The sequence below is a fragment of the Rhea pennata genome, chromosome 13 (assembly GCF_028389875.1).
Source record: "Rhea pennata isolate bPtePen1 chromosome 13, bPtePen1.pri, whole genome shotgun sequence".
NCBI classification, from domain to species: Eukaryota; Metazoa; Chordata; class Aves; order Rheiformes; family Rheidae; genus Rhea; species Rhea pennata.
In genome coordinates, this window is record NC_084675.1 from 4,356,350 (window position 1) to 4,370,499 (window position 14,150).

Consider the following 14,150-nt stretch of genomic DNA (forward strand, 5'->3'; position numbering starts at 1 on the left):
GCAAGAGGAATATCGATTTGCTGGACCTACTTGGAAAAGCTCCCTGGGTACGGCAGCATTCGGTATTAATAAGGGAGACCAAAAAGCGCCCCGGGCGCTAAGCCGGGCTCGCCCTTACGGCCGCAGCCTGGGCGCTTGCTGCCGCGGCGCGCTGGGGGATCTTGCTGCCAACAACCCCCTGGCCCCAGCAGAGCTCTGCCGATGCCCGGTCTCCCCCGAGGCGGCAGAGAGCAGGGCGGGCTGCAAGGCAGCAGCTCCGAGCTGCTGCCCGGCCCGGCCCCGCCGGGAGCCCTGCTCCGCGCTTCCCTGCCCGCGGGGAAGAGCTGCCGGCGCCCACGAAGCTCCCGCGGCCGTAAGCGCTCGAGGCCGCGCCGCCGGTCACCCTTCTCCTCCCGCTACAGCTGGCCGCGGCGGCACCGCCGGCGGCGGCGACGTCTCCACCGGACGAGGGACGGAGAGGAGGCTTCGCTGCTCGTGCCGTAAGCTCAGCAGGGAGAGACGTCGGGGGAGTTTTACAGTGGGACTGACCCTGCCGCACGGGAAATAAGAGAAAGCTGCGTTTCGCCGGCCGGGATGGCGGCGGGCACAGCTCCCCGGGCCGGCTGGAAGCCCCCGGGGATCCTCCAGAAAAGCCAGCACAAGAGCCACCACGTTTAAGATATTCCCAATAAAGCTCACGTTTTTCTGACTAGAGATCGCAAGCAGCTGATAGCTCCATAAATGTTTCATAGTGCCCTTTGCTGGCTGTCATCACGCCACGCGGACGCTTTTGCTATGCAACGCTCAATTAAATCGCTCAACCTTGGCTCCAGAAGAAAACTCCTTTCCAAAGTCCTCTTGGCTAATTGAGCACCTTTTCAAAGTCCCCTTTGGAAACCGTGATCCCTTGTTCACATCCTCCGCAGCTCGTAACGAGGCCGTTCAAGCTGTCACCAGAATATGAAGCCTCTAATGAGGGTTGCGGAAGAAAAACCGCATCTCCTAACCCACGGAGAAAGGAAGAAGAAGACAAGCCCTGTCTTCTTCAGGTTGCTTTGTATGTCAAACCTTAATTGGTTGCACTTCAAAGCAGATCAGGATCAGTGTTTGAAAACGCTCTCCTCCAGATCAGATATTCTGCTTCACATCGCCGGGCTGCAGCCGTAACCCCTGCTCCCCACCTTCTCTCCCGGGTTGTCCTGGAGGGCCGAGCTCGGCTGCTGCTCCCTGACTCCCTTTCCGTGCCAAAGCCTCTGACGGACGGGGGGCCCACACCAGCCCTCATCCAGGAGGGCTTTAACCTTCTGTCCCGGTCGCCCGTGCCCGCGGCAGGGGAGGGCTTTGAGGGCAGGACAGCACCAACAGCGCTAGAGAGCGACATCAACAAACGTGCAAACGGATGTCGCGCAGAAGCAGGTGGACCTGAACGTTGCCGGTGGGGAACTCCAGCGGGGGAGCCCTTGGGGAGCCCTCGCTGGCATTCTCGAGGCAGAATGAGGCCTCGCATCGGCCACGCTGCTGGCTTGACTTCACGCAGGAGTTTCTGGGCTGGATCCAAACCTGGTCTGGCCCGTTTACACCCTGCTCCGGGTTAAGGCTGGGCTGCTGCCTGAGCACCAGCCTCCTGCACGTGAGGTTAGGAAGCGCTTGGAAAGACAGCGGAGCGAGCGAGGAAAGTTTTGTTATATACAAGAGTCCAAGGAACTGAAAGCGGATCCAAACTTTCTGTCATTACCCAGTTTTACAAGGTGCTTTCGGACCATCAGACAAAAGCTAGACTATGCAAACGCAAAGGGGCTTTGTTTTTTTAATTGTTAGGATCTTTTTTAAAAAACAAATGAATCAATTCAGACCCGGTTGTCTGGTCATAGGGAAAAGCCCACCAGATTTATCCACATTTTGGAGACCTGATTCATGGCTGCATTTTTCCACTTGCATGCGGGCAGCTGCTAATAATGTCTTTATTATGCAAAAATTATAAATATTCTCTCTCAGAACTAATGGTTTGATTCGGATGCCCTGGCAAGACACAAATGGCTCCAGGTTTTCCGTACGAGCGCACGGAGCAGGAGCCCCGGGAAGGTAACTACCCTGCCTGGAAGGGTCCAGGCAAAGTGACTGCCGGGCCATTTAACGTAAAATTGATTAACAGCTTTCTAATGAGAGGATTAAAGAACGCAGTAGACAACTCTCCCATGATGAACAGCTCCGCTTTAAGAGCTTAAAATGATTTAATTTTCCCACCGCACGCCAGCGAAATGTTTCGAGTCCTGTCCACCGGCGCCGGGAGCACCACACCTGCTGTCGCAGGCGGATTTATCAGCAGAGAAAGGAGAAACCTGCCACGCAGAGGAGGAAAGCGCCCCGGCCGCGGCGCCCCGGGCCCGCGAGCACCCCGCGAGCAGCCCGCGAGCACCCCGCGAGCAGCCCCGCGAGCGCCGGGCCCCGCGCGCCACGAGCAGCCCGCGAGCGACCGGCGACGCCGGCGGCACACGCGTCGAGAAAAGCGCAGCGGAAAGACGCGGACTTACCGTTCTTGTCAGCTCGTCTGAAAATCTAGAAGGAAAAGAGAGAGACACATTTTTACTACGTTGTCTGACGCGAAGGCTCGTCTTGTTGGGGGGCGCGGGGAGCCCGGCTACTGCCCCCGGCGCCGATAGCACCGCACAGACCGCGCCGCGCAGCGCTGCGCCGCTGAAACCAGCCGTTCCCAGCCTTGTTTTATTTTATTTCATTTGGTGAAGCAGGTTTGCTACGCGGGAAGGAGATTGTATTTAGACTGAAGGCTACAGCGTGGAGGAAACAGCCCACAGAGAGGAATCGGGAGCGAACCGGCAGCAGCATGGATTAGAGGGGAACTTGCCGGGGAGAAAGCCAGCGGCAAGAGCTCACGTGCTTCTGACTCGGCCGATCTCAGGAACAGCCCCTGCCGCGGGGCGGCTGGCAGCGACAGCCGCTTGCGAGGGCACAAGTCTTCTGGCTCCGTGCAACGAGTGACCGTGAGCACGGGTTTTGCATAAATTACTGAAAAATTAGCATGCTCATAAACCAAGCGGACACACACACACACACATTAACATCATCTCTCCAGACCTGACCCTGTTAATCTGAGCAGGAGCAGAGGCTTCGGCTGTACAAAGAGACTTCCCTGCGGAGGGAATAAAAGCACCAGCAGGATGGAGCAGAGCCAGCTGTGAAATGGGATCTCGGGTTTTCTGGGTCATAAAATTGTTAAAATAAAAAAAAAAAAAAAAAGGTATCGGCGGAGAAGCTGCTGCACCGAAAAAGGAGCCCGAGAGCCGAGCAGAACCGCAGAATGTGCTATTTAAGTGAACATGGTTTAATTAAGCAGCATTAATCACTCTTTGGCCCAAAGCGCCTCCCAGGCTGCCCGGGACGAAGCCGAACGCTCGCGCTCCCGTGGCCAAACGGGGATTTCGGCCGGGGGCCGCCTGCGGGAAGGGGGCCGTAGCCGAAATACTGCTCCTTGCCGGCTCGGACACCCCCGCGAGCCCTTCCGCACCGGGAACGTTGTCTCTGCAGGCGCTGATGCTCCCGTTTCTCTCCTGCCGCGCTGCCGCATCCTTTCGCCGCCGTTCCCGCCGCGCTGCACCCGAGACGTTGCACGAAGCCGAAGGCGGCGGCGGCCGCGGCGGTTCTCAGGTGCCGCGGGCTCGAGCGGCCCGCGGCGCTCCGCCGGCACCGGTGCTCGGGGCAGCCGCCAGCCTCGCGATGAAGGCTCCGGGCAAAAGAAAAAAGCCACTTTTTAGGGCCTTAGCTCCTCCTGATACCCCCACGAAGGATGATGGGGGGGTAACGAACTGGTTCGACAGCAGAAGCTGTCTGTGAAGGAGCAGGTTTAGGAAAGGGCACGTAACGAGCCTTCCCTAGCGAGGTTTATTCGACAGGATCAAGCTGTGCGGCGTTCACTGCCGAGGAGCAAGATTTGTTCTGCCGGGTTAATTGGACCACCAAAAATTTGCCCATAAAAATGAAGAAAAAACTTTTTTTTAAGCAGGCCTCTAGGAGCGAAAGCAATTTAAGGCAAAATCTTTTGTCAACACAGACAGGCAGCACATCCAGGTCTGAGCAACTGGAACGAATATCGAGGGGCTGTGGAGGCATCACACGTTGGGCGACAGTTTGGCAGCGTTGCCAAAACCCCTCTGCTGCGCAAGCGCGAGGTTCAGGCACGGGCACAGCAGCAGGGCGAAGGGCATCGCCCTCCGGCACGCGTGCCAAGCCCCGTCCGTCCTGCCGAGAGCTGGGAGCCGCTGAGATTTCCCCCGAGAGCTTTTCTTTAACACGCACGTTTTTGCTGTTCTCTCTCTACAGGCGTTTGGCTGGCAGAGGTAAAGCAATTCGAAATGCTAGCAATAATGATCTCGGGGGGGGGGGAAATGATGGTTTAAACGTTCAGCTCTGCCTTCTCAAAGCTCTCGGATGAGAATCTGCTGCGCTGCAGGTTCCTGAATTGAGGCTTTCTTGGCAATTTTATGAATTCACCCAGGCACTCCCCTAATAAGCCAAAGAATTGTTACAGTATTTGCAGAGTTCATTATCCCTTTAGCAGGTTAGCACGAAGTTGATTTAAAATAGAGAGCACGACTCTATGTAAAGGGAGAGGGAGCAACACTCCGTGTTGCTCTCCTTGGGGCTAACGTGAGCAAACGGCGACCTGCAGCCTTGCCGCCGTTAGCGGCAGCGTTAGGCGCGACGGGGCCACGCGGCCTCGGAGCAGCAGCGATCCAGAGCCCTCGGCCGCTGCTCTGCCGCTGCAGCCGGCGAGGCGAGGACTCTTTCGATCTTCTGGGCAAGCACCTCACCCGGTTCCATGGGGCCGGAGAAGCGTAAATCCAGGTTGGCCGGGTAACGCAGGCTGCAAGGAGAGCCACGGGCCGGGGAACTAGCTGGAAAATGATCCTTGGGACCCTGCCGGAGGAGGAAGGAGACGCTCCGGGGTCAGAACGAGACTTCTCCAGCAGAAGCCAAAGCGGATCAAACCCAACGGCTCGTCTGAGCTGGAACGGACAGCACTGCTTTCCCAAGGGGCAAAACCGAGACGGCGAGCGGTAGCCGCAGGACGTCGTGCCACCGCTGGTGAAGGCAGAGCGGAGGGCGGGTGGCGCCGGCCGCGGGGCCATCCCCAGCGCCTCGGGCCGCCCCTCGCTCCGCGCCAGCTCTCTGCGGAGGGGCTCCCCCGCCTGCCACCGGCCCCGCTGCCGCTCCCGGCTGCCCTGCTTCCAGCGCGGCTCCGCAGCAGAAGGATGCGGACGAAGGCAGGAGGAAGAGATGAGTAACAAGAGCCTGTAAATACGTAGCAAGGCTCTTGCAGACAGAGTAACACCCATCTGTCTAGACATTTCTCACCCCTCGGCAGCCGATACCCTCCATTCCATAGGGCACCTATCTTCGCTTGCACGCAGCAAATAAGAACCGACACAGTTTTTCTGCAGTATTTTCCCGAGTGTTGTGATACTTGCAGATTTGTTCTGGAATGGAAATGCCACGGACTGTGGCAATCTCTGCTCTCCCTTTGGAAAACGGGGTTTTGTCCTCACGGCTGCAGGCAGAAGCCTTCGGAGGATGCTCCTAGCAGCCCAGAGGGCAGATAGAGGATCCGGGATGGCCACGATCCACTATCGGGGGCTGCAGATAGGTGCCAGTTACCTATAGCAAGTTACACGCGCTGCCGCCCTGAGCGCTGGGCTCTTGCTGCCGCCCCGCAGCTGGGGCCCCCTCATGCAACGCCGACCCAAGGCGTGTGAGCACCCCAACCTGAACACGCGGGGGTGAGCACCGCTGGCCAGCTCTCTGCATTAAAAGCTCGTCTCATGGTGCACATGAAGAGCCTGGTATAGTAAAGCCACAGCTTGGAGTTTCTATTATAACTAGAGGGGGAAAAATAAAATTAAATTAAAATGGGAGAAGAATTTCTAAGGGGAAAGAAGCATCAAATCTTATATTTCCAGCCTCCATTTCTACTTTCAGCAGGTCCGAAAGGGCTCTAAGTCCCAATGTAAAAGGGAAGAAGGAATGGCAGCTGCACATTCAGATCTATTACATTTCCCAATGGTTAAAAAAAAAAAAAAAAAAAAAAAAAAAAAGTTTGTGATTCGTTTTCTTAGTTCAAACCTCAAAGCGGGGGAGAAAGAATAACTTTTAAAGAAGGTAAAGTTGAACAGATAAGATACTGTTTTGGTAGAAGAACAGCCTTAAATCATGAAGCTTTTGCATAAACCAAATTGTTGCCTCCCAGTTGTATTTATGCCCTCAAGACAGATTCCAGCAATCTTAGAGCAGGCTGCTGTTACACTGCAGGAAAACGGGGGGGGGGGGGGGGGGGGGGAGGGGAACCCAAACAAACAAAGACCAAAGTTAATTTAAAAGAAAGGTGCAATTGTTACTTTTATCCTTTGGGGTTTCTCCATTAAGCAGCATTTCTCCGCCGCCCGCAGCAGCCTGCCTGCCGGTCCCCTCGCCGGGGGCACGGTCCCCCACCCGTGGCTCTGCTTTGCCTGTGAGCGCGGGCTGCTCACACGGGTGACGAGCTGGGGACTCACCAGCCCATGCCAGCACCTACCGCAGAAAGCGTCGCGCTTCGGCAGCCTGTTCGGAAAGCACAAGGGTTTGCCTGGGAGAGATGCTACTGCCTAGCGCTCGAGCGGGGGGGAGAGGGTGCGAGTTATCCTTTACTACAACTGATGCCATCAGTAGCTTATTTTTGAATTCGCTTCACTTTTGTTTTTTTAAGCTAGAAGATTGCAAAACTGATGTGTGTGTTTAATTATTCGATGCTACAGACGGGAAGACTATGGAATTACACCATTTGCACTCCGGTTTATTCCACCCCATTCTCCTCATTCCATGGAAGCGCAAATAGCCTAGATAAGCCCCTAATTTGGGACGTCTATAAATAACCACAGTTGAGGAACCAAGCGCACCCCTGCCTGCCCCCCAAAGCCGGGTCAGGCATCCCCCGGTCTGATCCATTCACATGCATCTGGGACTGGTTCCCTGCCTCCCTCCTAATGGGTCCCCACAGCCCTGGCCCCTTGGGGGGCAAACCCAGGGTGCACCCCGATACGCGCCCGCCACGGGGTGCGGGACTGGAGGCGATGCAGGATCGAGGTGCACCACGGTGCGCGGCCAGCCCGGGGGATCCCGGGGTGCAAGACCGGGGAGGGGAGGGGGCACGAGCGAGACGCAGGGGGCGCCCCCATGCCCAGCCCGCCCGAGGGTGCAGGACCCGGGGTGCGCGCCACGCCAGCCGCCCTGGGGGCACGCAGCACCCCGAGAACGGCCCCCACCTCCGGCCGCTCCGGGGGTGCGGGTCTCGGGATGGGGGTGCCCCGCGTGCGCCCCCGTGCTCGGCGGGTCCGGGGCACGCAGGAGCCGAGGGCGGAGGTGCGGGACCCGCGGAGCGCGCCGCGCCGGCGGCAGGAGCGGGAGCCGGCCGCCCGCGGCCCACTCACATCGAGGATGACGGCGGTGCCCTTCCTCTGCGCGGCGGCGCCCGGCGGCGGCAGCGGCCGCTCGGCCGCGGCGCCCTTGTCGCTCATCTTGGCGGCGACCCAGCGGAGCAGCCCGTCGAGCCCGCGCAGCGGCGGCGGCTTCCGCAGCAGCCTGTGCACGCCCGCCCGGCAGTAGCGCGCTGCCTGCTCGCACATCTCTCACCGCGGCCTCATGCCGGAGCCGGGGGCTCCCTCCGCCTCCGCCCCCGCCCCCGCCCCCGCCCCCGCCCCCGCGGGCCGAAGCGGGAGGGCGGCACCGGCGGGGCCCCGCCGCCGCCCGCCGCAGCCGCCTCCGGGGGGGCCGTTCTCGCCCGCCCCGCCGGCGCCCCCCGCACCCGCCGCCGCGGTGCCCAGCTCGGCTCGGACCCGGGGACGCCGGGAGCCGGCAGGGAGGAGCCGGGGCCGCCTCGGCCGGGAGGCGCCCCGCAGGGAGCCCTGGCGAGCGGCGCTGCTCGGTTCAGCCACCTCCCGCCTCGGAGCGCGGCGCGGCGGGGCCAGGCGGGCGCCCGCTGCCCCCCGCGCCGCCCGCGGCCCCCCGCCGGCAGCTGCGGCTCACGGCTCCGAAAGGCCGGACCCGCTATTGCACTGGCAGCAACCAGGCACCCGTTAAAGTTCACGTACCGGATAGCAGCAGCCCCCCGGAGCAAAGCCTCCGGGGTGGGGGTGTCGTTTAGCCAGCTCTCCTAACCCGCTGCTTTTTATTCAGGCAAACTAGGGTGAAACTTTGGTGCTTGAAATGAACTGGGGGGGGGGGATTCGCGTTTTCCTTGCCGCTGCCGCTCCAAGGGAGGCGAGCGGCAGCCTGCTTCTCCCCGCCGGAATCAGCGTGTAGCGGCTGGAGGCTCTCGAAACGCTTGTATAAATAGCCAGGACGCACAAGCGCGGCAGTAGGCGAGAGCGCCTGTCCCCACTGATCCAGCGCTCTCCTCGCGGCATTTGCTCCCTTCTCCCAGCAGTCCAAAACCAATGGGGCAAGGGCAGCCCTCTGGGTGCTCCGACGCTCAGCTCACCGGAGCTTCACGGAGTGCTTTGATGGGTTTGCATGCATTTCCTGGGGCGCTTAGCTCTCCAAAAGGGGTAGCATGCAATCCAAGCACCGCTTAATCTCCACTTAGGTTTTACAGCAAAGCTAGTCTACGGCAAGACCTGTCTTCTACCGTCTTTGCCACAGGCCGTGGTGGACCCATTCCCTGCACACTCATTGCTCTCACCCTGGGAAGTGCTGGAAGGCAGCTGCGTCCTACTACCAGGAGCTGGAGGAGATCTGAGTGCTCCCTGCCAGCTTGCTTGCTGTTGAAAGATGGGTTTCTGTCATAAAAATCAGACTTCTGAGGACAAAGGATCCAGGGAAGAGGGTGTAATCTGCTCCTGTAGGTGCATCAGCAAGCAACACAGCCCCGAAGAGACAGCTCCACCGGGAGAGCAGCCTTGCGGGACAAGATTAAATGTTTCCAACGTCGATCTGTCTATACTCCCTCATATCTTGAGTGTGGCACTTCCAATCCTCAGATTATTCATACACTTCTTACTAAATGGCTCATTTGGACCATTATGCACACACAGGTTAGAATTGCTACACGCTTGACGTTTAAGGATCAACTTCCCCTTGCTGCACTAATGTGGCACACCCAGGGGCCCAGACCACTGCAGCTTTCTCACTAATAAAGGGTACAGTAAGGGCAAGAAGGCTTGTCGGTAAAGGACTGGAGAAGTTAGACCTATTCGCCATCATCCCTAGGTCCAAGTTCAAAAACCTCAAAGAACCCTCCAAAAAAGGGCTATTGCCTTTCTAGTTTTAGATCCGGTGTTGGCCCCCCAAAGTTTTTCCTCCCAGCTGCATGTGGTGTTCAGTGCACAGCATTTGCAGCTAGAAATCTTCCTGGTTTACGAGCGTGCCACCACCACCGTTTGGTCTACACCCTCTAACGTAACACTTACCTAGGTGTTACAGCCAACACTTTCCAGCAGCTTCTGAAAAGCTTGTTCGAAAGGGAACCCTAATCACATGCTGCAATTTCAAATAACAGGCCACCTAAAGAACCCAGTAGGTTTTGCAAGAAGAAAGGTCCAAGCCAGATCAGAAGACCCACCAGCATCACCGCCTGGCAGGCGGAGAAAACTGCTTTCATCTCCCTTTTGAATTAGGCTTCTCTCCATGGCCACCCCAAACATGCACACAGCGGGGAGCTTCACTTAATTAAAAACTTCCAGCAGGCAGGGTCTGCAGTATCCCTTAGTGCAAAATGTCAGATGTGACTTACTATTTACTAATGACGAGCGGACTGAGGCTAACCCAGCTGCTCAACGGGAAGGGAAGGAAATGGGCCAAGAACGGGGCAGAGCACCCCTGTCCTCTGGGCCAGGGGCCAGCCCAGCGGCTGCACCGCTCTTTTTAGCCTCTGCATTAATTTACTTTACATCAAGGCTCTGTATTGTAATGCAATGAGGAAAACTCAAGGATTTTATAATGAATTTTATAACATAGCTCAAAAATGCCGGACTACCAGCAACGCCCATCTGATGTATCGGTCCAAACCAAAGGAAAAGATCTGGAGAGATCGTGCGTGTGCATGCAATGTACGTTCACCTCTAAACACACAAAACGACCTCTTTTGCAAAGCACGTCGTGCCACCGGCCCTCACCGAAGGCTTTCGTGGTGCCCACTGAGCCCCGAGCTGTCCCCAGCACACGCGTGTAGGGAGGCATCGAGTCCCCCGAGTCACAGATTTCCAACCCAGATGCTATCTTAAAGACGGGGACAGGAGTGTGTAGAAAGCTTCACACACGTCACTTCATGCAGCGTGGACATTAGAGTGCTGTGCCAGCTCCTGCTTCAGGATGCAATTTGACTTTAAATACAACTAGAGCCGTGTTCCAACCAAGGCTAAGCCGACAAGCAGAAGAAAAAGAAGAAACCTCTTAAACTCTCTTTTGCACAAATACCCCTTCCTTCGACAGGATCATTTCTGCAGTTCTGACCCCAAATAGCTGGGTTTAACTCCAAGAGGTGGGGAGATTGCCTGCACCGGAGCAGGCAGCCAGCGGGCAGATCTTCGGGGTTTGCTCGGCTCGGCTCGGCTCGGCTCGGTGCAGCCCCTGCAGATCCGCCCGCTGCTCCCCCGGCCTGCACCAAAAGGAACGATCTGGACCAACCTCACCACCAAATAAAGGTCCTGCAGCATCGGGAGGTCGTGCTGCCCCTGCGCCCCAATTCCCCCACAGCTAATTTGCTATTTGAGGGTGCGGGGAAGTAACGGCACCAGGGAGCAGCGGCAGGCAGGAGCGGTCCCAGCAGCAGGCAAACCCCAGCTGCGGGGCTCCCCCGCCAGTTACCACCTTTTTTTTTTTTTTTTTTCCTCCGTCTTCCTTTTTTTTTTTCTGGTCTGCTTTGTTCGGGGATTAAGGGGATATTGCCCAGCTTTGTTGCTCTGGTGATAGGGGAAAGGAGCACTTGCCACCAAAAGCCCTGCGCCCTCGCTTAAAGGCATCGTGCTCGCTGGTGCTAGAGGAGGGATACTCTGGCTCATGCACATTTATTATTTAGGCAACATCTGCAGAAAACGGATCAAAATATTCTCCCCTTCAACACGCGATTTAGGTCGGGACTATTAGGAAGCCTCGGAATAAGCAAATTCAAATCCGACGACCCTTCAGCTTTCCCCTTTCTTTCTCATGCTCAGGACACCTCACATCAGATCAGATATAATGATATAAAAAGCACAGAAATAAGGAATGGCAGCCCACATGTTTTTAAAGTTGCAGAAGCCTCTGGGTTGACATGAGCAGCAACTAAACCAGCTGGGCTATTGCACCTAAATAAACTATTGCCTGTTTCTAAGTGACCTCATGTGTCCACATGTGTTACTGCAACATAAAACTGGATTTACACCATCTTAATGGACAAACGGATTTAAATTAGCATTATCAAACCTCTTGGTAGCAAAAGGGGAGAGGGACTAGCATTTTTCCATTGCTCCTGCCCATCCTAATTGCTTTCTGAAGTAATTCCTCCTTTACTTTAGAGCCTAGCAGATACCACCACCAGCCACATGTATGGGAGGTTGCCAGTGATTTCCCCAAGGAGAAGAGAAGGCTGTGAAAACTGCACGTCCTTTCCATTGAGATGCCCACGTTTCCAGCGTACGTGAGGTATTTCCTGGACTCGGTCAGTGTCCACACAAGCATGAAAGCAAGAGGCAGCCAGGCAAGCTGTGAAGCCCTCCGTCTCTTGGGACTGCTGCTCGCGAGAACATTTCTGCTGGTGGCTTTAGCAGCACGGCTGATAGCCAGTGCCCTGAATCTGGTGCCCATGCCTAGAGGAATTGGGAGGGAGCTTTGGGCTTTGGTTGTCCTGTTCGTAAAGCCTGGGCCTGGGCCTGGTGGGTGAACCTAGGTGCAGAGCAACTTCACACCCAAAAGATTCCTGCTGGGAAGGACAACAGCTCGTCTGTGCCTGCGCTCGGGCAGACGGGAGCTCGGCTCCTTCCAAGAGGAGCAGGCAGGCCATGAAGAACAAGAATGAATAAAGCAGCCATGGGAAAATGGCTTTTTCTTCCTTCCTGCCGTACTCCAAGCAGCCAGGACTGTGGTGTCCTCATAAATGCTCCTGAGCCACTGGGCCAGGATGGTGCAAGGAGGAGGCGAAGGCTCAGCTTCTGCAGCGCCACAGACCTGCTGACTTGACCTGCTTCACATAGCTCAAGGCATCTGCTAGTGTGTGTAAATACACAGCAGCCTTACAGGCTTGATAAGTGAGGGCAAGCCCTTGGGAAGAGCAGCCCTGGAGACTCCAGGAGCACACATGGTTTTGGAGCTGCATTGGCAGAGTTAGTGCAGCCCGCAGCCCTGTGCTGGCCAGAGTTGGGCTCTCATGCGCCCCGTCCCCAGCACACCGAGAGCCAATGCCACTGCAAACAGGGCTGTGCAGAAGAGGATGGGGCTGCAAGAAACGTCTGTGCCCAGGAGAGCCTCTTTTGGCCAATATTCGGTTTTAATATTGCCCACTCCTTCCTTCTTTACTCTGTGCCAGATGCTGCTTGCTAAATACCACAAGAAGCTGTTTCCAGCATTGAACATTATGGATTTTCAACTTGTCTTGCTGCAACTCAGCCGTGGCAAAAGCCTTCATCCTTCACTAAACAGAGGAATTTCTGGCATTTCTACCATCACGCCTGACTTTCAGCTCCACTGGGTGGATCCCTGGTTATTCCAGTCCTATGCATGGCCCACAGGTGTCAGATAGTTCCATGCTCGCGCTGGCATTTGTTGTGCTCTGGTGCTGTGCAAAGGCTTGCCGTGCTTCTGAAATAATTTAGCACTTGGCACTTCAGCCCGGCAAAGGACCACGGTTCTGTAGCATTTGCAGCCCCAGCAGAAATGTCATCTGTGCAAGCCCGCCCCGGACAGCACTGACGTGTGCCCATGGTACGGCGTGCAAGGACATCTGGTGACTGGCAGGGATGCTGCAAGGAGGTGCGAGATTAAGGCCGAGGGCGCAGCGTTGGTGGTTTGTGCCCTTGAAGCTGCGAAACGCCTGTGCAGACCCCCTGTTCGCAGGGCTCTGTGGAGCAGGGTTTCTGGGGGTCCCTGAGAGACGAGGGAGGAGAGCTGTGGGGCTGGGACGGCATCTTGCAAGTCCAAGCTCTCCAAATGGGCCACAACTTCATGCCTCCACTGACGAGCTCAGCTCAGGCAGTTTTGCACTGCAGCCCCAGTCGGGCTCTGACATGCCCTGCCTTGCTTGTAGGAAACAGCAAGGATCTGGCCTATAAAACCTGTTTTTTCCACAGCAGCTCCAGCACCAGCCCTCGTGTCTCTGGAGATAGCCAGCTCAGTACCATGTGGTGCACAGGAAGAGGGAACTTGAAAAACCCTCCCAGATATTCGCCTTTACTCTTTCCCCACTGAATCAGCTCTTCTATGATCCTTGTGCTCTTTACAGGCCTTATCTGCTCTGCACCTGTGTCTTGTTTTTGAATTGAGAACCCCCAGTTTCGGAGATGAAGTCACCGACACTTGGCGAAAGCCACTTGTGTCTTCCGAGTGCAAGTCTGGGAAGGTCAGGTCTCCTCGGGCTCCTCCGGTTTGGGCAAAGGTGGCCTCATGTGGGCTGTGATTTAGATGTGATTTCAAGAGTTAGGAGTCAAAATGTGACAGCAACTGCGGCTGGATTTATAGTTCTCCCAATGAAGCTAGAAGCAGAGAGGGCTCATCCTTCTCTGCAGAGTTTCAGCTGTGGTTTTGGCACATAACTTAGCATTTTTTAGCTGTCAGCCTCCACAACTATCTCCCAGCAGCTGGACATGCAAGTTTTGTGGACTGTTGCTGATCACGGAGCTGACTGCATTGTTTGTAGCATAGAAAAGCAATCTTGTTTTAAGGAGACACACTTCCATCCAAGCTATGCACAGCCAGGCTTGCAAATTAAAGTGTTTCGGGCAATATGAGCAGGGCTGCTCCTGAGCAATAAGATATTTTGGAGGATTATCTAAGATACCTGCAGCTGGTGAGGATGGACAGTAGAGGTCTCAAAAATCATCTCACAGAGCTAAAATCTCAAAGTATTGCAATGCGGGACGTGGGACAGCGTGTTGCATGCTCTGGAGCAGCACATACAGCTTCCCCGTAAAGCCCCTAGGAGACAGGATTACACCGGG